The sequence below is a fragment of the Podarcis cretensis genome, assembly GCF_951804945.1.
Source record: "Podarcis cretensis genome assembly, chromosome: 3".
Classification (NCBI taxonomy): domain Eukaryota; kingdom Metazoa; phylum Chordata; class Lepidosauria; order Squamata; family Lacertidae; genus Podarcis; species Podarcis cretensis.
This window is the reverse complement of record NC_137172.1, coordinates 118,460,330-118,487,653: the sequence shown is the minus strand read 5'-3', so window position 1 is coordinate 118,487,653 and position 27,324 is coordinate 118,460,330. Positions and strand designations below refer to the sequence as shown.

The following is a 27,324-nucleotide window of genomic DNA, read 5'->3' as shown; positions in this document are numbered from 1 at the left end:
CTGAGCTCTCTGGAGGGTTGTGGAGCTAATCGTGCTCCTCCGAGGATAAGAGAGGACCCTCAGGAGTGATGTGAACAGCCCAGCACATGTTCCTTTTGTATCTTGCCTTAACAGGATCTAGCAACTTGAAAATTCCCCCACAAGGTTCAGGAAACCGTTGGATTCCACCAGTCTCCAGCAGCAACCCATCCCAACGGCCCCCACCTACCCACTCAGGGGAGACCTGGTCCTATAAGACCAAACTTGCCAGACTGTGGTCTTACCTCATCAGTGGAATTCACTCAACTATTCCCCATATCAGAGACTCTGAAGCTAATGAAGATGTGTGCTAACTTTTCAGGGAAGAGCAGTTAGCCTTCGTGGACTAAAATCTGTAAATCAGCAGAATGCAACGTGATTTTAAACAAAATACAGAAGAATTCTGCACCAACCAGCATCAATTCATGCAATGCAAAATGATTTCATTTAAATAAAAAGCTAGTTTAAAAGTTATTTATTCATTCATATTCATTTAGGAATTGCTTCCTGTGAAACATCTCAAAATGACTTCAACAACGGAAAACACCACCAGTAAAAACATATATAAAATGATTTCATATATAGAAAAAGTTAAAACATTGCCATATAGGAAAACAATTTCAAATCCAACATACGTGTAGACTGGGTTGAAAATGGTAAATGGCTTTTATTACAAAAGCAAGAAAACTACCGTATTTTTCGCTCTATAAGACGCACCAGACCACAAGACGCACCTAGTTTTTGGAGGAGGAAAACAAGAAAAAAAATATTCTGAATCCCAGAAGTCAGAACAGCAAGAGGGATCACTGCGCAGTGAAAGCAGCAATCCCTCTTGTTGTTCTGGCTTCTGGGATAGCTGTGCAGCCTGCATTCGCTCCATAAGATGCACACACATTTCCCCTTACTTTTTAGGAGGGAAAAAGTGAGTCTTATAGAGCAAAAAATACGGTAAATAAGATTCATTGCCAGAAGATGATCGTAGGAATAGATCTCTGTTTCTCTAAGGAAGGGATAGTCAACATGGTGACCTCCCAGTGTTTTGGACTGCAACCCTAACAATCCCTGATCATTGTCTTTGGTGCCTGGGGCTGATGGTAGTCCACAACATCTGGAGGCATCCCCTTTGGCTATCCTTTCTTTAAGGCTTGAGCTACACATGCGGCAGCTAGACTGGTGACTGGGAGCGGCCGCCGAGACCACATAACACCGGCCTTGAAAGACCTACACTGGCTCCCAGTACGTTTCCAAGCACAATTCAAAGTGTTGGTGCTGACCTTTGAAGCCCTAAACAGCCTCAGTCCAGTACACCTGAAGGAGCGTCTCCACCCCCATCATTCTGCCCGGACACTGAGGTCCAGCACTGAGGGCCTTCTGGTAGTTCCCTCGCTGCAAGAAGCCAAGTTACAGGGAACCAGGCAGAGGGCCTTCTCGGTAGTGGCGCCCGCCCTGTGGAACGCCCTCCCACCAGATGTCAAAGAGAAAAATAACTACCAAACTTTTAGAAGGCATCTGAAGGCAGCCCTGTTTAGGGAAGCTTTTAATGTTTAATAGGTTATTGTATTTTAGTGTTTTGTTGGAGGCCGCCCAGAGTGGCAGGGCAAACCCAGCCAGATGGGCGGGGTATAAATAATAAATTATTATTATTATTATTATTCAAGGCAGGGCCAGCCCTACAACCCAGCAGGGTGAAGCAGGCTGCTCCTTGTGGCAGGATGCCCAGCATCAACATGCCTTTCATCTTTAAGCAGATGCCATGGCTGACACCTGCCCTAAGCCCACCTTTTCCTTTCTTTGTCCCAGCCAGGTCCTCAAGCAGCAGCAGGCAGCCGAGTACAGCTGCAATTTCCGTTCCCCCCAATGCTGGGCTTCAGCTATGGATACCTAGGAGCTGAATCATTAATCCTTTGCCAGAAGTGGGACAATATAATGACCACAACAGATAACAAAACTTTAAATGAGTCTTTCCCAGCCTTGTGTGGAGATCCCGGGGACAAAATCTGGGATCTTCTGAGTGCATTGGGATCTGCTACCACTGGGATCTTATACCACTGTGCTACAACCTTTCTTTTGTAGAGTCTAATTCCTGCTCAGAGAGCAAGTATATTTAGGGCAGACTCTTGGTCCTTTTTAGACTGTAGTGCCATGCCAATAATGATGAGATATCAAGTACCCTTTGCCAGCTCAGCTTGTCTGGCATCTCATATACGTTTACATATTTTACTTTCTCCCAGGGTGCCATATAATTGCTCTTTTTGTACCCAGAAGAGTCATTTTCCCTAAGCATCCTTTCATGGTGGGACTCGTATTACGCGTACAATATCTTCTCCTTTTTTGGCATGAGACACATTTCCGAATGGCTGATCTGTATTCATTTTTCCTTATTTTTATTTTATTTTTTTGTCATGTGCACATCTTCCTTTGTTCCAGTGCGTGTCATTGGGCTAGGCTGAGAGTTCCCCTGTCTCCAGCCCTCTGTGGATTCCAGAAGGAGATGACAAATGAAATGGGCTGGTTATGGTAAAATAGCAAATTTCACAGTTGGTCATGGATTAATTGCAAGCAAAAACAAACACAAATGAAGTCTTCCTGATTGTTATGAATGGTCCTCTGGTTGCCATCAAACAAAGGCTAAAGCACAGCATAAAAGCATACCAATGAATAAGATCTGCAATTGCCCTTTTAAACTACTGGAAGATTTCATGACATTCAGAGAGGCCTGGACCCCAACCCCCAGGCGCAATGGATTTGTACATTTCATCTGTCTGGGTGTGTGGCGATGAAAGATGAGAAATATACCATTCTTTAACCTTAGTATACCACATTTCACAGAAAATTACAACAGGGCAATATTTCCACAGCAGACAAAGAACCAAATGTTTTCCGTGAAGTTTATGACATCATGATGTATGTGCAGCTTTATCTACGCACTTTAAAAATTTATATGGCACAGGGAAGCCACATGGAAAATGCCTTTTGAAAGATTAAGGTTTTTAAGTCAATCTTCATAGCTCATACTTTCTATATCCTGGTTTCCTTCATTGCCCTTCTCTGTCCTCTCACAGCGACTACCACTTCCTCTGGAAAACTGTGATAACCACAAAAGAGAATAGCAGAAGGTTCGTAATAAAACCCCAGATAATCTATCATCTCCTCTGCAGACTTCCATTTTGCTTTCAGGTCGACTGCACTGGCCTTTCTTTGATCCTTTGACTGCTTCTCCAATATGACCCAGAAGAATACAGTGCTGTTCCAGGAAAGTCTTCCATCTGTAGACCAAACCCAGGTAGACTAAGAACTCTTCCATGCACATTCATTAGGTCCATTTTGTACATCAGATGCACTATTCTTTTCTTCTTCCTGCTACAACCTTAGTATATTATTATTATTATTAATTTAGTAGTTTTAGATCCCTTTTGTTGACTAGTGTCCTCAAAGCAGGTAACAAAAAATGCATGGTCACCAGAAAAAAAGCAGGCAGCCCCACAGATGCAGGATCCAGATTCAGATGTTCCTTCTGGGCAGATGGTGTCCATTGCCCTCTTGGGAGGGAGGCCACAAGCTGGCTGGAGCAGGCCTCACTTTCTTCTTCCTTCCCATAGGGCAGGTGGTCTCCATTAGTTTAGATAGCAATGGTAAATGGCAGTCGTGTGCAGCTACTCTGCCTTTCCTGGCCCCTCGGGAGTCTCCATACAGGCTTTGGTGGCCAACTCATGGAGACTCGGTTACTTTTCTGTCAGGGCCTCAGGGAAGCACTTCAATGGCTTTCTCACTCACAGCATTTGACATTTATTTGTTTTTAAATGGAGGAACAACGTCTGTAGAATTAGAAAATACAGCAGCAGTGGAATCAAGTCTATGTTACACAACCAGAGGCTGTCATCTTAGGACACTTGTAACTGTTAGTTAAATTCAGATCCAGCTATGCTGAGAGCAAAGAAATATACATCCTGTCTCTGTGAGAAGCAGAGAACAACTCCACAACAAAACAACAGAACAAGGGAAACAGGAAACCAGTAAAACGTCACATCCCGTCTCCCTTTCCCGTGGGAATCCAACAGTATCTGGACTGTGGAATGAAAACATAGTCCTGTGACTACCAGCAGCTGCTCAGTGAGGGAAACAGAAACCAACAGTAACCAATAATGCTGGCCTCTTCAGTCCTTCTTGAATCACAAAAGCAACACGTGGGAAGCAGAGCAGCACTGATGCCCACGTCCTGACATCATTCATTGCACTGCCCCCACCCCCTGAACATTCATCGGCACTGTGAAAGCCTATACAGCTCCGTGTCACTGGAATACCTGTTCATGCAAAGATCGCAGGCACCCGGAAACCACTGTATGGCCATCTCTGTGTGTGCACTAACACATGGGTGTCCATGGGGTTGGGCTAGAGTCCAGGGATTCAGCCAATAGCATCTTCCTTCTCCCAGCATTAAGAGCAACTGGACAAGGAATTTTGAGTACTTCAGCCACACCCTCCTCTTGCTGACGGTTACTGCATCCTACGTTTGCTTCTCAAAGACACTTTGAAACTCGGCATTTAAGTACCTCAAGCACCATCATTCCCATCCTCAGAATATTCAGCATAGCTTCCTGATTTCACACTTACTGGGCATAAGAAGCACTAAATTGTTTTGCCTTGCTATTATTCCATGGCTATGGAAAGTCTTCAAATGTGGACAGAGTTGAAGTCACCCATAATTGACTTTCCCCAGCCTCTTAATTCTTCCAATAGGTTAGAAGCGGGAAAGAGTTAGAAGGTCCGTTTAGGGGCGGTTGAAGTCCCGGCTGAGGATGTCGGGACCGGGGACAAGACAGCTGGGTGGGAGCAGGAATAGGAGTCCGGAAGCCAGGAGTCCGTAATCCGAGGGTCAGGAAGCCAGGAGTGAAGAACCAAACACAGCAAGGCAGGAAGCGTGTTGTTGTGGCAAAGAGCCAAAGGGAAATGAGGTCCTTACATCCCTTTCTGGCTCTTGCCACCAGGTGCTGTGAGTTACCAATCGGCCTCACCTGTGCAGCCGCGCCTTCAGAACAAACTTAGGAAAGCCCCAGTCCTGCGAAGCCCTACTGGTCACAGGGCCTGGCTCCTGCATGCACTCCTGACAGCCTGAGTGGACGAGTCCATCAGGGCTGTGGAAGCTATTGAGGACTGGGGCTGATGCGTGTTGCACAACACATCTGATGGGCACTAGGTTGAGGAAGGCTGGTTTAGCAAAAGAATGGCGTAATGGCCCATTTCTGCCCGATCAAAGCATTAAAAGAGGCTTCTCTTTTTACAACAGGGTGGTATGACTATAATGCTTTGGTTAGATTAATATATGCAAAGGATCAGAAAATGTCTGCCCATGAAACTTGAAAGCTAGAACTGATCATCTGAAACAAAAGGCCTTGTCTGTTTCATCAGAGACACACACATTCTTCTCAATATCCAAAGGTTCCTTTTTGTCAGTGCTCTATTACAACAAATGAGTGTCTATTAAAATCATGTGCCTCTGCTAATTCTCCCTCCCCCACCCAAATTAACTCCAGTCTGCTGAAGGAAGAACATCTCAATACGTCTCCTTCCTTACTCCCCGCACCTCTGCTGACAGGTAGGAAATTAACTGCGTACCATGAGCTATTGAATTCAACTTTAACAGTATCAATAAACATTCCTGATTAAATTATGGCATTGATTTTATAATTCTGACCATTATGTTTTTACATCAATATCATCATATGACAAGCAAATGTAGTTACCGCTTTCTTATTGATCGCAGGCATGGCACTCCAAAGCACTCATTTGACTACCGTATATTACAAAATCAAACTTGATTTCCTACATATTGCAGCAACTTTGGGTCATAACCTAATATGATGAACCAAGGACAGATGGGTTGTCAAGTTATTCAAAGATATGTTTCTCTCCGCTATTCCCTCTCCCTCCCTCAGAAGTCAAGGAGCCAAAAGGGCTGCCAGGTTCTTTTAACAGTTCTGTGCAGGATCCGACTTGCCAGCAGGCACACAGCTATTTTCATGTGTCAGACCTTAATCTCCCCTTCTTAACAGTGATCAGCAATCTATCACGCTTCTGCCAAGTAATACAAACACTATTTATGCACAAGAAGGAACAAAGCGTTATTTATAACACTCATTCAGGCAATGCAACCAAAGGGGGAAAGAAAAAAGTTTCCATGGCAAGGGAACATGAAGCTCTGCTTCCTCCAGTCCACTCTATCAAAGATAATAGTTACATGTTGGCCCATTCTGTTTCACCATAAGGTTTAATGTTCTGTTAAGAGAATGCATAATTCAAAAGCACCTGTGCTATGGTGATCCATGCATGGCCGTAAATCAAAGGTGTAATAGTGCTGGATATTTATGCCTGAGAGAGTGGGAAGCAAGTCTGATCAGATTAGGGAAGTTCCAGTTGCCCAACCTTCTCCTCTCAACTGTTATAATTTTCATTGGGGGTGGGGTTTCTTCCTATGTCAAAGCGGTAGGTACCTCACTGATATGAGAAGCTAAACAAAGGCGAACAGTCAATTGAGACTCTAAGCCACCTTGTCAGTTTCCAGCATTACAACATGCCTCCTTGAACACTGATATGTTACCTGAAGGTGTCTTTTCAAACCAGCGAGTCATGTTTCTTCCTGTGTAATTATATCGGCATCTGTTTCAAAAAGCCAGCTAATCCTTTGGGCTTTGTGGGTCAGCTGAAGGCTTGCACTCTGATCACGGGGACGGGATTAATCTTTAATATTTGCAGAAGTATTTAGAATCATAACAAGTATTTGCCTAGACAAGCCTCATGGAAAGCAAGAAACAGTTGCTCTCCAACACCATTTCTCTGCAGACAAGCTGCCTTTACCACAGAACACTGATATAAAGGTGTGAAATTATGGAGATTTAAGGTGATGCAAGATAAACAGATTTTTTTAAAAAGGGGGGGAAGGAAGGAAGGAAGGAAGGAAGGAAGGAAGGAAGGAAGGAAGGAAGGAAGGGAGGGAGGGAGGGAGGAAGGGAGGGAAGCAGATTTCGAAAGGAAATGGACTTTCAGTTTTCAACTGCTGGTGTTTTGAAACTGAACGGAAGTCAGATCCAATACTGAAAATGACACGCACACAAATTGTGAATTCTCAGGTTCTCTGGAGTTGGCATTTTACACTGTGCTGCTGCTAGCCTAGCTGCCAGGGCTTAGCACTGGAACTTGCCAGGACTTAGCATTGAGGCATATAAAGAAACTCTGTTCTCTGCCTACTAAATAACAGGCCACACACATTTCTGGGATGAGAGGAAGGGCATCCAAGCTAGCTTCAGCTGGATAACAGCCATGATAGATGAATTAAAACTCACCTATCATGGCTGTTACCTCTACCTCTACCTCTAACCTCCAGCAGAGACATGGCAGGGAATGGTCATCACCATCATGGTCTCCTTATGAGATTCCAGCAGTATCGGGTTGGCCACCGTTGAATGCTGGACTAAAAGGTGTGGATCTGTCAAGACTTGACCAGCATTTCTCATTTTAGAAATTAAGCACAGCTAATACCAGAAGCAGGCTAAGACCCTACCTGCCCGCAGACTGTCTCGCCAGAGTGGGGGTTGGACTCGATGGCCCTTGTGGTCTCTTCCAACTCTATGATTCTAGTTTTCTCCCGCTTGGACTACTGCCATGCGCTCTACGTGGGGCTACCTTTGAAGGTGACCCGGAAACTGTAATTAATCCAGAATGCGGCAGCTAGACTGGTGACTGGGAGTAGCCACTGAGACCACATAACACCGGTCCTGAGAGATCTGCATTGGCTCCCAGTAAGTTTCTGAGCACAATTCAAAGTCTTGGTGCTTCCCTTTAAAGCCCTAAACGGCCTTGGTCCAGTATACCCGAAGGAGCGTCTCCACCCCCATTGTTCTGCCCGGACACTGAGGTCCAGCGCCGAGGGCCTTCTGACTGTTCCCTCATTGCGAGAAGTGAGGTTACAGGGAACCAGACAGAGGGTCTTCTCGGTAGCGGCACCCACCCTGCGGAACGCCCTCCCTTCAAATGTGAAAGAAATAAGCAGCTATCCAATCTTTAAAAGACATCTGAAGGCAGCCCTGTTTAGGGAAGTTTTTTTTAATGCTGTATTGTTTTTAAACACTCAATTGGGAGGAGCCACCCAGAGTGGCTGGGGAAACTCAGCCAGATGGGTGGGGTATAAATAAATTATTATTATTATTATTATTATTATTATTATTATTATTATTATTTCATGAATATGAAGATCACTACCAGAAGATGTGCCTACAAGCTCAATCTTCTCTCCAGTATAAGGTTAGGGCAGCTTGAGGGCCACCTTCCCTTCTGGACAGCGTTCTGGGGTCCACAGGCCATTGGTGTGCAGCACGAGAGGCAAAAGTGGAGAAGAGCTTAAAAAGTTCATTGACACTTCTTGTTATTTTTTCTAAAAAAAAGTAAAACACACAAACAAGCATAGCCCAGGAAATCTTGCATTGGGACCCTGCATAGCTCAGTTGGTTAGAGTGCGGTGCTGATAGCCTGACGGTTGCAGGTTTGATCCCCGTAAAGGACAGCTGCATATGTCTGCATTGCAGGGAGTTGAACAATGATCCTCAAGGTCTCTTCCAACTCTTTGATTCTATGAGAGTTTGGCATGAAGCTATTATTGACTGGTATTATGTATGTTGCATTCCTTCCATATTTGAGGAATGCTCAGCCAGGGGAGGAGGAAGCGGGATGCGGTAGGTACGATCCGCCCTGGGTGTCACCAATGAAGGGGGTGACAGAATGCCGGGTGGCACTCATTGCAGGGCCTGCAACGTGCCTGAGTGACATGGTGGCTTGGGCGCCCACAGCCTCCACGCTGCCCAAATGGCCCACCCACTGCCTTCCCCCCCAGCCGTAGGGCAGCTGAGTGGGAGGAGGCAGGCAGACCCCAGACGCCCCATGGTGACCCCGCCCCTATGGGCAGCTTGCCCAGCCCCTGGGCCCCCCGCCCCAGGCGCCCAAGCGGCTTCCTCCGTCACTGTGCTCAGCAACTATGGTTTTGCTCACTCCTGTCTTTTTAGATAGTTATGTATGACTAAGCCCAGAAACGGAAACAAGAAGAAATTCCGACAAAAGAAGAATGGCAGACGAAATTAATGGACTATGCAGAATTGGACAAAATGACAGGAAGGATTCGAAACCTGTGGGACCAGAGATTTACAGAAGATTGGAAGAAGTATATGAATTATTTGAAGAGCAACTGTAATCAACAAATTACGCTAGTAGGACTACAAGAAGTTTCGTAAGGAGAAATATACGAAGTGTTACAAAGTAGAAAAAGATAGAGATATTGGTTATGAGTTTGAAATGTAATAGGGAAGATAAGAAATGCATACTTACAGATTAGATTGGAAAATTTTCAGACAGGATTGATGGAAGTCAAAAATTTGAATAAGATGTAAAAGTATGTTTAATTACTCTTGAAAATGATATGTTAAAAAAAACTAATAAAAAATTATAAACAAAAAAAAGGGAGTAATGTATGACTAAGTCCCAACCAAAGAAGATTGGCAACGTAAATTAATGGAATATGTTGAAATGGCGCCAAATTAACTGGAAGACTAAGAGATCAAGAGGACAGCAAATATAAAAAAGAATGGAAAATGTTTATTGCATATTTACAGAAGCATTGTAAAGAAGTTAACACAACAGCAGGGTTTTTAAAAAACCCACTTGTAATATTAAGTACAATGTTTGAATTTGGAAATATTTAAAGATAACAAAATTATAGACATGTATAACATAAGGTAAAGGTACCCCTGCCCGTACGGGCCAGTCTTGACAGACTCTAGGGTTGTGCGCTCATCTCACTCTGTTCTTAACCTGAGGTACCACTTTAGCTAATGGGGCCACCTGCTGCCGTACGATTTCTGTTCTCATCCTGAAGCAAAGTTCTTAACCGAGGTACTATTTCTGAGTTAGCAGAGTCTGTAACCTGAAGCGTCTGTAACCTGAAGTGTCTGTAACCCTGTATTTGCATGGCGTGAACATCTGTCCCTTAGTTAGCTATCCTGTGCTTGAGTGTGAAAGGGAAATATGGAAGTCAATGTAGGTCAGAGAAGAAAAGAATTACAAGTGGAAGCAGAAGACCGAGATCAGTTGACCAACAAGAGAAAGATGGAAAGGAGAGGCGATAATAAGCATGCTTGTTAGAAAGAGTAAGAATTAAGAAGACATAGTGAGCTACCAGATTATGAATGGAAGGTTGTGTATCCCTGAATAAACTGTACAAATTATTACACATCAGACTTCTTGGATATGTGATCTCTCAGAAGCACATCTAAGTTCAAAATTTGTAATGCAAGTATTAGGACCAAATTCCTCACTCTCTTCTTTTTTCCCCTATGTAGACCATGGAAGAAGAATCACAATCTCTCTAAGGTGGTGCTGTTGCTACCAGGCAAAACCACAATTTTGCAGTGAGTAATGGTCATAGTATTTTGGAGACATTTCCTTACAAGAGACATTGATGTGGGAATCTGGAGGTGATCCCTGGAGGGAGTGGAGCATGGCTGCCTGAAAGGGGTCCAGCAGAAACCCAGTGTTTGTTGTAACTGCTGCTTAATAAAACCAACATGCTTACTCTTTTCTTAAGATATTGAACTCAAAATTATTACACGGCTGAAGGTGGTTGGAGTGTTAATGTCTCAGCTCATACACACAACGTGAGCAGCCACAGTACTACTGCTTCCACAACAACTTGTGCAACAATGTAAACTCTCAAATACCTTACACTGCATCACACCCTATGTAATCATGTAACTCTTTCTATCCTCTACCTCTTTACCTAGAAGTAAGCTCCACCGAAAGGGACGCAGGTGGCGCTGTGGGTTAAACCACAGAGCCTAGGACTTGCCAATCAGAAGGTCGGCGGTTCAAATCCACGCGATGGGGTGAGCTCCCGTTGCTCAGTCCCTGCTCCTGCCAACCTAGCAGTTTGAAAGCACGTCAAAGTGCAAGTAGATAAATAGGTACCATTCCGGTGGGAAGGTAAACAGCGTTTCCATGCGCTGCTCTGGTTCGCCAGAAGCGGCTTAGTCATGCTGGCCACATGACCCAGAAGCTGTACGCCGGCTCCCTCGGCCAATAAAGCGAGACGAGTGCTGCAAGCCCAGAGTCAGTCACGACTGGACCTAATGGTCAGGGGTCCCTTTATCTTTACCTTTAAGCTCCACTGAACTCAATGGAATGTACTTATATTTTCTCTTTTCCTTTCATTGTACAGTGGACGCTCGGGTTGTGAATGTGATCCGTGCGGGATGCACGTTCGCAACCCGCAGCGGCACATCTGCGCACGCACAGGTTGCTATTTAATGTGTCTGCACATGCACAAAGTGCAATTTAGCACTTCTGCACATGCGCGGCCACCAAAACCCGGAAGTAACCTGTTCCGGTACTTCCGGGTTTCGGTGGTCCACAACCCGAAAAAACACAATCTGAAGCGTCTGTAACCCGAGGTATGACTGTATATATATAAAAAATACAGTAAAAAGAAAAAGTCATTAATAGAAAACAAAAAATATACATTTAAAGAAGAAGAAGAATGACTATGGGGTCACATCATCACCACATTTCTCATTCTGGAAGCAAATAAAAATTGTCCATCTTTCGACAAATCAGTTTTCATGCAGTATGTTCTCATAGTAAGTTAAATTAACATGGTAAGTTAACTTATAAATTATTGCTTTATCCCAGATTCAAAAGTACCATTCTGACGGGGGATTCTTTAGGGGGGAACCAATACACTGAAATTTACATTTTATCTGCTGTTAATGGAATGCACTTCTGAGTAAACAGGCATAGGATTGCATTGTAAGAATGGTTTGAGGCACTGTCCTTTTTGCTAGATATATAGGTTCAAGTTGATCTAAATCTGTCGTTTTAACACTTACGTCAGTGCCTTTAGGATATGTCTTTACAATTCCATTCTGTATTTCAGATTCAAATAGTCCCCCCCCCCCTCTTCTTTCTCTTGGGCTTGCTGCTTACCTGCAATAATATATCATTGGAGTCCTATGGATTACTTCCTTTGCCAAAAACAGTTCACTGTTTGCCTCGCCACAATTTTTATAATCAGTTGTGATTGTCCAGACAATGATTTTCCACCTGTTTTTTCTTCTTCTTCTTCTTTAAAGCCATACAAAATGGTTGTGGCTGTTGTTTTTAAAGAGGGAGGTAAGCTTAGGAGCTCATAAATAAGCTATTAAAACTATTGGTCTCAGAAGGCAGCATATTAATTGCCCAGAAAAGTCATTAAATTTATGCCATGAATTTCAAAAAGTGTTTGACCAAAGGTGTCGCCTCTTGTTTATTATTAATATTAGCATGAAGTTCAGTTAATCATGTTTTAATTTCCTGATATCCCCCTCCTTTCTCGTGAAACTTAATTTGTTTCAGGGGATAAGATTGTGTAGCTTCTTATATACATAGTGAACTATCTCTCAACAACTTATTTCAGGTAGATTAATGGGGAGGGGCAAGAATGCAGTATTTCTCATTTTCCCCCAGACTATATGCTCAGATTGAAAAACATATGATTGTGATAGTACATTCTCTCACCGCACTGAAGTGCAGGAGTCTTTTTATTTTGGGGGGTGTTCTTTGTTTCCTTGTTTAGGACTTTAACGAAAAGTTCTAAGGGAACCTAACATAAACTCAAAAACAACTAGAAATGCAGCAAGAACCCCTACAAGTTTTTTAAACAGATTAAAAAGGAAAACCTCAGTCTATATCTGTATTCAATTTGAACTAGTTTTCAGATATTTATTTATTTAAGTAATTTATATGCTCCTTAACATTTTTAGCAACATCTCTTAAGTGGTTTACAGACCTCGTAAAGCATTATAAATCAAAACCAAAATACGGTAAAATATTACAAATAGAAACCAGATGCAATAAATGCATTTTAAAAAGAAAAAAGGGGGGGGGAGCTGATGCCTTTATTGCACTTGATGTTAGCCAAAAGGCGGAGAGGTTGATGTTTTTACTGTTAAATCGCTTCATGGTGTTTTAGGGGAAGTCATTCATAAATGAAATAAAGAAAGATGATGCAACGTAAAAGTCGAGAACGGCAAACAAAAACAACAAGAATTGGAAATGGCTTCTAAAAAGCAAACGCGGATTTTAAAAGACCTGGGGAAATGAAAAGGTTTTCGTGTAGCACTGAAATGATGACAAAGTAGCACGAAATGAGCCTTGCTGGGGAGTGCGTTTCGCAACCAGGAAGCCACACCTCACCTGAAATGTGTCTTAATGCCTGGGTAGTACATGAATGGGGCGCAGGTGGCGCTGTGGGTTAAACCACAGAGCCTAGGACTTGCCGATCAGAAGGCCGGCGGTTCGAATCCCCGTGACGGGGTGAGCTCCCATTGTTCGGTCCCAGCTCCTGCCAACCTAGCAGTTCGAAAGCACCTCAAAGTGCAAGTAGATAAATAGGTACCGCTCCGGCGGGAAGGTAAATGGTGTTTCTGTGCGCTGCTCTGGTTTGCCAGAAGTGGCTTAGTCATGCTGGCCACATGACCCAGAAGCTGTACGCCGGCTCCCTCGGCCAGCAAAGTGAGATGAGCGCCACAACCCCAGAGTCGTCCGTGACTGGACCTAATGGTCAGGGGTCCCTTTACCTTTTTAGTACATGTAGAAGGAACCAATCCTGCAGGATGAGGTCCCAAGCCATGAAGGGTGCTGAAGGTCAAAAGCAACATCTTGAATTGAGCCTGGAAAAGGACTGGGAGCCAGTGAAGGTGATGAAACCCTGGTGTAATGTATTCATACTGACAAGTGCCAATATAAAAAATTTGAAATTACTTGAAAGTACCAAATAGGCCTAGGACTAAATTAGGATTTAATTAAATAAATGGGATTTAGAACAGTAAGAAAAGTGAATAAATTTGATTATAATTGGAATATTGTTGTTTAATAATGATATTGGAAAGCTGTTACATTCAGATACAAGGAAACTCAGAAAGGAGGGACTAGAGGAAGTCAATTAATATGTTCATAAGGTTGGATTTTTAAAACAATTAAGTTCATTTTTATTGTTTGTTTGTCTTTTTTCTTTGATGTATTTTTTTGTTGTTGTTCTGGTCTGTCCTACGGTTGTGCAATGTTTGTTGCAATATTTGTTACAATTGTGGAAAATTTAATAAAAATTATTGGGGGGGGGGAATACCAACCAGTGCCAATCACTAACCTTGCACCCACGTTCTGGACTTATCAACGGATCCACACCATTTTCAAAGGTAATCCCATGTACTACGTATCACAATACAGTGGTACCTTGGTTCTCGAACGCCTTGATACTCGTACGTTTTGGCTCCTGAATGCCGCAAACCCGGAAGTGTTTCGGTTTGTGAATGTTTTTTGAGTGCAGGAAGTTCCTGCAGCCAATCGGAACGTTAGCTTCAGTTGGTTGTCCTTCATCCAGTCCATCAACACTTTCAGCCATAGTTTAGCACTTCAAGGCCTCTTTCAAAGTTGATCTGCAAGAGAAATAGAGTTGGGTGTCACCCGCCAACCGGTCACATCTTACTCCAAATCTTTGGATTACCTCACTGAGCAGTTTCATGCACATTTTAGAAGCATGGGGGAGAGAGCACTGCAGGACCCTGAAGCATGAATGTCAAAGAGTCAAGCGGAAACCTCCCAGCATCCAGGGTATGAGTGGAACTACTGAAAAGCTAAACTCCCAACCGCCCATACTGACAGCTAAAGAATGCCATGGTCAAGGTTGTCCCACAGGGGAACCAAGGTAATTTCCATGCCAAAATCCATTGGGAGCTGTCATTAGGGGATTTGGAGTGTAGTGCTATCAACATGCTGATGACACACAGCTCTGTTTCTCTGTTAAATCTGAATCAGGTTTGGCCATTCAAGCCCTGGAACGGTGCCTGGAAACAGTGGTGGACTGGATGAGGGCCAATTAGCTGAATAATAATAATAATAATAAATTTTATTTATATCCCGCCCTCCCCAGCCGAAGCCGGGCTCAGGGCGGCTAACAATAATCAAATAATCAAACAATCAAATAATCACACATTCTAAAAATATTTCATTATAAAAATTAATTAAAATCAAATTAATGGCAACCGATTAAGCAAGATTCTGTACAGGTTGCCAGAGGAGGGAGTCAGGCTGCGCCCTGACCAAAGGCCTGGTGGAACAGCTATGTCTTGCAGGCCCTGCGGAAAGATGTCAGGTCCCGCAGGGCCCTAGTCTCTTGTGACAGAGCGTCCCACCAGATTGGAGCCGCAGCCGAGAAGGCCCTGGCTCTAGTTGAGGCCAGCCTAACCTCTCTGAGGCCTGGGACCTTGAGGATGTTATTATTTGCAGACCGTAGGTTTCTCTGTGGGGCATACCAGGAGAGGCGGTCCCGTAGGTACGAGGGTCCTAGGCCGTATAGGGCTTTAAAGGTTAAAACCAGCACCTTAAACCTGATCCTGTACTCCACCGGGAGCCAGTGCAGCTGGTATAGTACTGGATGAATGTGATCTCACAGCGAAGACCCCATAAGGAGTCTCGCCGCGGCATTCTGCACCCGCTGGAGTTTCTGGGTCAGTCTCAAGGGCAGCCCCATGTAGAGCGAGTTACAATAATCCAGTCTGGAGGTGACCGTCGCGTGGATCACAGTGGCTAGGTCAGGGCGAGAGAGGTAAGGAGCCAACTGCTTAGCTTGGCGGAGATGAAAAAATGGCGCCTTTGTTATAGCTGTAATCTGCGCCTCCATAGAGAGGGAGGTATCGAAGATTACACCCAAACTCTTAACGGACGGTGCTGGCACTAATTGCACCCCCGCAATCCTGATCGCACAGAGGCCCCGTGGATGGGTGACTCGCAGGTCTGGGAACTGGGTTGGTTTCCTGTTCTGGTTGGGGATGCAGTCCTCTGAAGGGACAAGCACATGTTCTAGGGTGCTTCTTCATCCCACATAGATTGGTGGCCAGGGTGACTAACAGCACACTTTCTCAGCTTCAGCCAATCCTGGACAGAGATGCCCTAGCCACAATTATCCATGCACTATTAACCTCAGGATTGATTTACTGTAATGTACCCTATGTGGAGCTGCCCTTAAAACTGGCCCAGAATCTGCAGCAGTTAAGCGTCTTATTGGAGCTATGACTCCCATGAGGATGGAACTGCCATGAGGTTGTAACACTGCTTCTAAAAGAACAGCACTACCTGCCAATTTAACCTGCCACTGGACCAGGTTTTAGTGTTGACATAAGCTTCTAAACAACTTGGGACCAGTTTCCCTGAGGGAACACTTCCTGTATAATTAAGATGTTCAGATGAGGCTCTCCTTGCCATGTGGCAGTCTGTTGAAGTCCAACATCGTGGTAAGATGATTGTTGCATCAGGGCAAGGATCTTACTCACTTTTCCTCTCCTGTGTGCTGGTCCAACCCCACCCCAGAGCCAATTGTCGAGGCATGGGGGCACAGGTGGAGGAGAGGAAGGAAAGCCCTACTGAACTTCTGCTGACAGGACACATTTATTGAACTAGTTGTCCACATCTTCAGGCCTTGGAAACTGAACGTTATCAAATAAAATACAACCAGTCAGTACCCTCAATAAATTTCCTGATCAGTTTATATTACTCTTAGTATTCAGATTATGGCAGATTTGAGTCCTCAAAGTATCGAGGAAATGTGCCACTGTAGCAAAATTGCTCCAATAGGAGTAATGATCACAAGATTCATGTAGAGCCCTGATCCAGTGCTTTGGGAAACAGCCCCCCTCAGTTCAAGGGGTTGCAAGGTAGGATCAGTTCAATTCAGGATCCACCAGAGTCTGATTAGTTTCTCCTCGTTCCATCCACCATAAAGAAATTTAAACTTTTTTTTCTTTTTCATAGAAGTGGATGAATTTTGCAGACATACTAGCTCCTCTAAAGTATATTTGTTGTTATTGTTTAGTTGTTTAGTCGTGTCCAACTCTTCATGACCCCATGGACCAGAGCACGCCAGGCACTCCTGTCTTCCACTTCCTCCCGCAGTTTGGTCAAACTCATGCTGGTAGCTTCGAGAACACTGTCCAACCATCTCATCCTCTGTCGTCCCCTTCTCCTTGTGCCCTCCATCTTTCCCAACATCAGGGTCTTTTCCAGGGAGTCTTCTCTTCTCAGCTTCAGGATCTGTCCTTCCAGTGAGCACTCCGGGCTGATTTCCTTAAGAATGGATAGGTTTGATCTTCTTGCAGTCCATGGGACTCTCAAGAGTCTCCTCCAGGACCAGAAATCAAAAGCATCAGTTCTTCGGCGATCAGCCTTCTCTATGGTCCAGTTCTCACTTCCGTACATCACTACTGGGAAAACTACTACTGGGAAACCATAGCTGTATCTATACGGACCTTTGTTGGCAAGGTGATGGCTCTGCTTTTTAAGATGTATATAGTGTATATATAGTGTATATATATAGTGTGTGTATGTGTGTATATGGGGACGCAGGTGGCACTGTGGGTTAAAGCCTCAGCGCCTAGGACTTGCCGATCGAAAGGTCGGCAGTTCGAATCCCCGCGGCGGGGTGCGCTCCCGCTGCTCGGTCCTAGCGCCTGCCAACCTAGCAGTTCGAAAGCACCTCCGGGTGCAAGTAGATAAATAGGGACTGCTTACCAACGGGAAGGTAAACGGCGTTTCCGTGTGCGGCTCTGGCTCGCCAGAGCAGCGATGTCACGCTGGCCACGTGACCCGGAAGTGTCTCCGGACAGCGCTGGCCCCTGGCCTCTTGAGTGAGATGGGCGCACAACCCCAGAGTCTGTCAAGACTGGCCCGTATGGGCAGGGGTACCTTTACCTTTACCTATGTGTGTATATATGTGTATGTGTGTGTGTGTGTGTGTGTAGTGTTTCATATATATAGTGTATATAGCTGACCAAATGAAAGGCAACTAAGTCTAGAGATTTATTTATTTATTTATTTATTTATTTATTTATTTATTTATTATTTATTTATTTATTGTAATGGACGCCTTTAATTTATATGTAGTGTGTGTTTGTGTTGCAAAATTGGAAGGAATTTTCAGGCAACTTCAGCTCTTATCGAGGGCATGAAGCCTAACAAATTTCAGGAAAGCTCCAGAGGTTTTCTTGTAGATGCAGCAGTTATCATTTGTGGGTGGGTGAAAAGAGACTCACTTAATGTGTCATTAAAGTTGATTTTGATGTGGAAAGAACGAAAAAGTATTCACCTTCCAGATACACTCGTTCCTTCTGACTACAAGCTATAACTGTCAGTCATGAAGGAGCTCCCTTGCCCGTCCCCATCTTGGCATCTTCCTTGAGAACTAGAGACATAGGTTTTGAATTTGCAAAGCTGTTCTCCCTACCGCTCCTCCCCCTCCTATTTTATTTAGGTAAATTAAGAGACATAGTTGTGCTTTAATAGATAACTGCAGAATTTTTAAAGGCCTGGCACACTGAGGTGCCTGAAGCATTTCTGGGGTCCCTACTTTGTGCAGCCTTGCAAATATCCTACTTTAGTGCCTTTGAGACACCTCACTCCTTCCTAATTTGATGTACATGCTGTCAGTACGCCTTTGAGAAGAAGAAGAAGAAGAAGAAGAAGAGTAGTAGTAGTAGTAGTAGTCGTAGTAGTAGTAGTAGTTTGGATTTGATATCCCACCTTTCACTCCCTTTAAGGAGTCTCAAATCGGCCAACAGTCTCCTTTCCCTTCCTCCCCCACAACAAACACTCTGTGAGGTGAGTGAGGCTGAGAGACTTCAAAGAAGTGTGACTGGCCCAAGGTCACCCAGCAGCTGCATGTGGAGGAGCGGAGACGCAAACCCGGTTCCCCAGATTACAAGTCTACCGCTCTTAACCACTACACCACACTGGCTCTCTTTGAGCCAAATATCCACGCACCCTACTACTGAGGGTTCCTCAAAAGGTCCCACTGGTCCAGCTGGCAATAGCCCCTGAACCACCTGGAAAAACTGCTGTGGGCGACACTGAGAAGACTCAATTGTGGTGGAGGAAAAAATGCTTCACCACCACACAGAGTAAGGTCCATAATGAGCTCTTACTTCTACTCATTTGTACTCATCACAAATCTTTCTCCACTTGCATTCTAACCTGCTCCCAATGAAATAATAGAACGGATTCCAATTTCAGTGGTAAGTAGACATAAGGTAAAGGTAAAGGTAAAGGTAAAGGTAAAGGTAAAGGTAAAGGTAAAGGTACCCCTGCCCGTACGGGCCAGTCTTGACAGACTCTGGGGTTGTGCGCCCATCTCACTTAAGAGGCCAGGGGCCAGCGCTGTCCGGAGACACTTCCGGGTCACGTGGCCAGCGTAACATCGCTGCTCTGGCCAGAGCCAGAGCCAGAGCCAGAGCCGCACACGGAAACGCCGTTTACCTTCCCGCTAGTAAGCGGTCCCTATTTATCTACTTGCACCCGGAGGTGCTTTCGAACTGCTAGGTTGGCAGGCGCTGGGACCGAGCAGCGGGAGCGCACCCCGCCGCGGGGATTCGAACCGCCGACCTTTCGATCGGCAAGCCCTAGGCGCTGAGGCTTTTACCCACAGCGCCACCCGCATTTTATGTACATGTTATGTAAGCATTTTATGTACATGTTATGTATTTTACGTTCAATTTCCCCTTAGAGTAGCAGGGTAAATTGAATATAAAATATGGAAAGTGTACATAAAATAAGTACATTTCCCCCTGAGAATGATGGCACATCATCAGGACCTATCACTTGCAGAGGGACGTGGTGCATTGATTTCAAGGTGTGTGTCAGCAGGAGACCCCAAACACCAGCAGCTGAAATTACTTTATTTAAAAGTGCAACAGACAGCCCTTGGATCACCTCAGACGTACTTTATTTAAAAGTCTGTGCAGATTTTAAAGGAAACAACAACAACCATTTATTCATCTCCTTCTACACAGTCATCTCAGGGCAATGTACAATAAAATGGATAAGAATTGCCCCCTTTAAAAAATGGCATAGAAGTAGGACAGAAATAACTTTAGTCTCATCCCATGACAGAAGAAGCTGCCATTAAGCAAGCCTGGAGTAAATTAAACCAACATAAATACACCAGATCCAAACTATATTCAGGAGTGGGGCTACTGATGGCTGAGCTGGCCTAATCCTGGCAAAGAAAAAACAAGCCTCTAAAATAGTGTTTGAGTTACACCCCCCATTTTACAAGTTTAACTTATGTTAGGATGCCAGGTCACAGGACCAAGCAGAACATAGCCTAAGTTCCCTCTCCCAGTCCTGGCCACTAATTCCCAAATGCCCCTTTTTCTCCCGCTTGGACTACTGTCAGTCAGTCAAGTTTATTGCTTATAGCCAAAGGCTGCTGCAATGTATACAATGCCATTCAATAAAATATATACTAGGTAAAGGGTAAAGGGACCCCTGACCATTAGGTCCAGTCGTGGCCAACTCTGGGGTTGCGGCTCTCATCTCGCTTTATTGGCTGAGGGAGCCGGCATACAGCTTCCGGGTCATGTGGCCAGCATGACTAAGCCACTTCTGGCGAACCAGAGCAGCACACGGAAACGCCGTTTACCTTCCCACTGGAGCGGTACCTATTAATCTACTTGCACTTTTGATGTTCTTTTGAACTGCTAGGTTGGCAGGAGCTGAGACAGAGCAATGGGAGCTCACCCCATCGCGGGGATTCGAACCGCCAACCTTCTGATCGGCAAGTCCTAAGCTCTGTGGTTTAACCCACAGCACCACCCGCATCCCAAAATATATACTAATTTGATACAAAAACATTTACATTGTCAAAACATGACCTAATCTGCTTGGACTACTGCAATGCACTCTACCTTTGAAGGTGACTCGGAAACTACAACTAATGCAGAATGCGGCAGCTAGACTGGTGACTGGGAGCAGCTGCTGAGATTATATAACACCGGTCCTGAAAGACCTACACTGGCTCCCAGTACGTTTCCGAGCACAGTTCAAAGTGTTGGTGCTGACCTTTAAAGCCCTAAACGGCCTCGGTCCAGTATACCTGAAGGAGCGTCTCCACCCCCATTGTTTAGCCCAGACACTGAGGTCCAGCACCGAGGGTCTTCTGGTGGTTCCCTCATTGCAAGAAGTGTGGTTACAGGGAACCAGGCAGAGGGCCCTCTCGGTAGTGGCTCCCGCCCTGTGGAATGCCCTCCCCCCAAATGTCAAAGGAAAAAGCAACTACCAGACTTTTAAGAGACATCTGACGGCAGCCCTGTTTAGGGAAGGACTATTAAATTTTAATATTTTGTTGGAAGCCGCCCAGAGTGGCTGGGGAAACCCAGCCAGGTGGGCGGGGTACAAAAAATAAATTATTATTATTATTATTATTATTATTATTATTATTATTATTATTCATTTCTTTTGCCACCTTAAGATCCACTGGATTCAGCTCAGTTGGAATGGGGAATATGGAAGTTTAAGCAGGCAGAGGCTTGTTGCATCAGGAACGCAACCTTTCCCCTCCTAGCAAATATTGCTATAGAATTCCTCCCTAACCATTCTTAACACCAACAGAGATGTTAATCAGGGTGGACTTCACCTAACTCAGCTGAGCCCATCCAGGTACTTAGTACAACACCAGGCCAGACAGGGTGGAGAGTTAGAGTACTGCCATCAAGGGTGGAACATTGCCATTTCACACTGAACATCAAATGGGCTCAGGCAGTTTGCATCTGAAGTTGTTGCTGTTTTGACCACCCTGTTGCCTGGCAGTCTCCCTGACCAAAGGGGTCTCTATTGGAAGACCCCCAGATGAGAGGGCAAAAACCGTCCACAAATCCATCAGGAGTCCTACTTCTGTTAGATTCAAACATTAAATGGCAGGTGAATTTGCTGTCTTACATAGTAGCATCCATAAAGGGACCCCTGACCATTAGGTCCAGTCGTGACCGACTCTGGGGTTGCGGCACTCATCTTGCTTTATTGGCCGAGGGAGCCGGCATACAATTTCCGAGTCAGGTGGTCAACATGACAAAGCCGCTTCTGGCGAACCAGAGCAGCACACGGAAACGCCGTTTACCTTCCCGCCGGAGCGGTACCTATTTATCTACTTGCACTTTGATGTTTTTTCGAACTGCTAGGTTGGCAGGAGCAGGGACCGAGCAACAGGAGCTCACCCATCACGGGGATTCGAACCGCCGACCTTCTGATCTGCAAGTCCTAGGCTCTGTGGTTTACGTTAGAACCAACTTCTTATGTTCCAGGGGTGGGGAACCAAATGTTGTTGAACTCCAGTTCCCATAAGTTACTAGCTGGCATGGCCAACAGACAGGGAGTTCGAATCTAGAAACATCTGGTGGTCTTCAGGTTCCTCAACTCTGTTTACATCATGTATGACTCTTCTGTGCCAAGATATATTTTAACAGCACCTTAGCATTTGCAAGCATGGCACGGCTTGCTGGGACAAAGTGGTCCAGCGGAACATCAGGAGGAGTGGATCCTTGACAAACAACTAGCACAAATATGCCAGTGTTTTCTTCTTCTTAAGCCTTTGCTTGGAGTTGCTATTGTTGTTGTTGTTGTGTTGTATATCATCTCCCTGGGAATGTAACTCTCTGAAAACCTGCTTTTCAAGTTTCAGCTTTTAGCACAGTGAGGTTACGCTGATCCCCAGGTGTGAACAAAAGCAGATAATGTCATAAGAAGCACACCGACAGTGATGTAGACTGCCAGTGTCTTAGTAGTGCTGATGCTTAGCAGTGCTTATCATGTGGCACTGAGTGCAAAATCAAGGAATGACTTGCACGTAAGTCGTAAATTAACTTGTTCACACCAGTGTGGTGTCAATTGACACCAGACCACTCTATGGTCTACCACGAGAGATTTCGATAACATTTTGAGGGCAAAATCATGCAGATCCCTGCTGAAATTGATGCCCCAATTAGTGCAGATCTATTAGAGGTTCCTGGAGCATCAGCTACTTACAGCTGGATCATTTTCGGCTCTTGAAGCCTGATGACATGGACAGGACACTATGAGGCAAACTATGTACCCTCTCAGCCTCCACCCATCAAGGTTAGTGAAATTTAGTAGGAGACAATGGGCTGGATAAGTTCCAAGGAGTGATTAATGCTCTGTGTTTCATAGGAGAGGTTCTGCTGCTGGGTGCTGGCCTGCTGGTGCTGACCCACAACAGGGCCTTCTCAGTAATGGCCCCCTACTGATACCCTCATACCTATCCCTCATTTTTAGCATTTAGGTGGAATTTTTTAAACATTCCTGTCTAGCTAGGCATTTGGTGGCTGAAAAATATTGTTTCTGGCAACTTTCAAATTAGTTTGCTATGAGGATATTTGGTGGTTTTAACCACCTTTATTTTGTTTTTGCTGTTTTGTTGTTCCATGAAGAAGAAAGATTCACCTAATTACTGTAGCCACATCTGTGGAAGCCCTGCACTAGGACATTTGCCACAGTGTGAGATCGAACAACAACAACAACAATTCTAACAGCAACAGCAACGTTGAATAGGCCACCTCAGATCAAACATTGGATCGAGCTTTCATTATCTCCTCATGTTTTACACCTTCAGCTTCCATTCATCCAGTGTAGTGAAATCAAATTACTTACATGCATGTGTGAACCACGTCTTGTTAACGGCACCAACCAGTCAAATTTAGAGATTTGATTACCTCTGCAATTGAAATCAAAGGAATTTTGCAGTACTTCGCATTGGATGGATCATATCCATTGTATGCTTTTATCCTACAGTTTTCCAAGAAAGCTTCACGTTTTCATTTCATTCTCAGCCGATTAATCCTGACATTTTTAGAGGGCCCCTGACCCCTTTCACTTAATTGGTCTAATCTTTAGTTGCAATGAAACTAGAAGTCTCTGTTTATTAGGCTTCTGGTGAGTTAAAAGAATACTCTTTTGCTGGCATTGCTTCTTGGCTAAAACATTTTCCCGTCAGTATTTTTCATATGCTCAGCAACATCTGCAGGATGTGAAAAGCAAAGAAACAAACCAGATGTTGCAGAAGGTAGCAACACTAAAAGAAACAGATTTTTTGTCCATCATCTGCCTTTATATGTTGGTTACTTCAACCAGGGAGAGAGAGAGAGAGAGAGAGAGAGAGAGAGAGAGAGAGAGAGAGAGAGAGAGAGTTGTGGGAGAGGAATAGAAAAAGAAAAGGAGAGGGCTCATCTAAACTCTGAAAACATGAGATTCATAATGCTTTATAAAAACTGACACATATTCTCATTAAAGCCAAATTTCCTTTAGCAATTTAGGGGGAGGGGAATAGATTAAGGAAATGTGGATGTTTATCACAACCATCAACGTTTATTCATTTAGGTAATTATCACTTAATTAGGCTGTCAAAGGGCAGGGGAGACTTCAGCACTGACAAACCCAACACCAGGAAAAGTCCACCACTTCTCTGCTGCAAAGGATTTGTCTCCTCCTTGATATTTCTCTGCCAAGCTTTTTGTAAAATGACGATTTGATGGGGAGTGGAGATCAAAAATTACGCAACTGAAATCCATCAGTCATAGTTCACACTCTCAAGATGTCTCTGCCTGGTACAACAGTGCCCCCAAAAGCAAGCAATCCGAAAAACCTTGAAACAGAACACCCTCTAAGCAAATCTTGGACTGCACAAAGTTCCAGGCTGCCTTTCATATGCGAAGTAGCTATTTTAAGAGCCACTTGCCAGATTAAAAGCTGAAGAGCAGGCGGGGCTCTGAAGGGAAGATGAGAGCCTCAACTGGATGCTGAAAATTTTCCAGCAATTTTAGCTCATACTGAAGGAATTTCGCAGACGGATCATGAAAACCACACACAATCCCTACCCCCAACCCTGGAGGACTCTGGGAACGCCAAAGGAACAAAGTATAACTAGATTAATATATAAATCTTATTAACTCAAAAGCAGCCAAATATAGTCATTTGTTATCAAAGACGTTGAATCATATTACAAATTGCAACATTTGGGTCCCACAGGCACCCTGCCAAGTTGAAGGCCTAATTAAGGCGGTTGGAAAAAAGAATAGTGTCCTAATTAGTTTAATTACAGTATGATGAATTATCAGACTAATTCTTAAAAACAATGTGCAATTAGCCTTTTTGAGTTCATAGCCCTGCTTTGCAAAGTAGGAAATGAAGTAGAGTGTAATTGTCTCTAAGCACAAATGCTTGTATTTTAGAAGATCACTTAAAAGGAAGGGGCAAAGGAATGAAGGAGGGGGGATCTTTATTTTGCTCTTTAAAGGTAAAGGTAAAGGTACCCCTGCCCGTACGGGCCAGTCTTGACAGACTCTGGGGTTGTGCGCCCATCTCACTTAAGAGGCCAGGGGCCAGCGCTGTCCGGAGACACTTCCGGGTCACGTGGCCAGCGTGACATCGCTGCTCTGGCGAGCCAGAGCCGCACACGGAAACGCCGTTTACCTTCCCGCTGGTAAGCGGTCCCTATTTATCTACTTGCACCCGGAGGTGCTTTCGAACTGCTAGGTTGGCAGGCGCTGGGACCGAGCAGCGGGAGCGCACCCCGCCGCAGGGATTCGAACCGCCGACCTTTCGATCGGCAAGCCCTAGGCGCTGAGGCTTTAACCCACAGCGCCACCTGCGTCCCATTTTGCTCTTTACATTGTCTCAAATGCTTCAGTTGTGGGGTTCACCACCCAGCCAAGTTCATCATCCTACCGAAAACAAACAAGCAGAAAGTCAGCCCATCTCTTCTACGTGCCATTGCTTGGCGCAGCCATTTCTGCCAGGCTGCCAGATCTGAGGCGCTGCTGCAAAGTCCCCATTGGAATCAGCAGAGCAACAGCAGCATGTCATTCCCAGGGCTCCTGTTCTACCTGCCACATCGCACCTGGCCTCACAGCAGATGAAAGAGACAAGTTTTCTATGCTTCGTTTTTAAAAAAAAGAAAGAAAAAGAAAAAAGAAAAAACACAATGTAATTCATAATTTCAGGAATTCTTTTTATAAATGTGCAGCACTGACTGGAACAACCTCCTGCTAGCAGCCAGATCATTAGGTAACACCGGCCACTGTATTCTGCAGCAGACTTTTAAGCACTTGGTGGTTTTTGTTCCCTCGCCCACTTTCTCTGAGGGAGCCAGATGTAACGCATCAGTGGCACTCCCTAGAAAATCAGTGGCAGGATCTCTAGCAGAAGCAACACCTAAACATTAAATGACACAGGAAATCTTTTGCAGATATTCATTCCCAGGGGTGTTTGGTCGTTGGACTTCCTGTGATTCTGAGTCTGTTTTAACTAGCAGTCTGCAAGCGTGACAGAAAGGCTGCCCACATCAGCCGTGTGGGAATCCCTTGCAGACGACTGCAGTGCCTGGAGAATAGCCAGACAGGTCAGGTCTCCCCAGCAGAGGAGGAATGGCCACTGGGAGGAGAAAAGAGAGAAGAAACGCCATGGCGCATTTGCAGACGCCTTCATCTGCCCCAGCTGCAACAAAACATGTCTCTCCCGTAAGGGTCTCTATGGGCCATAGCAGGCACTGTAACTCTCCAATGGTTGAACTTTGCCCCTGACGACACGGCACACTCTTCCATTGTCTCCTGAGACAAATGGATGCTAACCAACCAACTATTAGTGAAAGGATTGGCTGACTTGCTGTGAGGGCTGAGGTCATTTGGCACATTACATTTGAAGCTGTTCTGGCTCAAACGCCTCCAACTTCTGGTCAGCCCAGCCATATTGTTATCCATAGATTCCTCCCAGCAACAGAGTTCCCAACCTATCTAGATTGTTGGTGAGTCCAGAGAATAATAATAATAATAATAATAATAATAATAATAATAATAATAATAATAATTAATACCCCAGCCATTCTGGGCAGCTTCCAACAAAAGGTTGGAAGGCATCAAACTAGAGATGGGGGAGGAATTCATTCAGTTGGCTTTTTTTCTTTTCATTTTTACATTTATGTAACTTGTACGCTGCTTTTTATTTCAAGAAATATTTGTGTGATTCTACCCAAACTGGCCTTCCTGAACCAATTCACAAACTGAAACACGGCTAGTTCCTGACATTCGCACTTTGTTCAGTTTTTGTGATGAAAATATGTTTACCATAAAGCGTATATGAAGGGAAAGTATGCTAAAATATGTGCATTAGTAAAAAATAATGTACAGAAATGCATTATATTTTTGCAAAAAAAGCAGCATATAATAGGAGAAATTAACCTTTTGATGAAACTTTGCAGTGCTGTGTTAAGACTCATGTTGGGTTCACTCAAAATATGTGTCTGCATACTGGAACAACACATTTGCATCATGGTTTATGCAAGGAGTACCCAACATGTGTTGGAATAAACCCTATCAAACCGTGTGCTCCAGTTTTCTATCCTGC

At 44.5% G+C, this 27,324-nt stretch overlaps 1 long non-coding RNA gene across 1 annotated transcript in view; it reads left to right on the top strand.

The window, feature by feature from the left end:
- The first annotated feature begins 704 nt into the window (after positions 1-704).
- LOC307212780 overlaps positions 705-27,324 on the top strand; it is a 362,404-nt gene continuing 335,784 nt past the window's right edge. Inside the window, exon 1 of the long non-coding RNA XR_013837208.1 lies at positions 705-966. This is a non-coding gene — a long non-coding RNA (uncharacterized lncRNA). The remainder of the gene's footprint in view (positions 967-27,324) is intronic.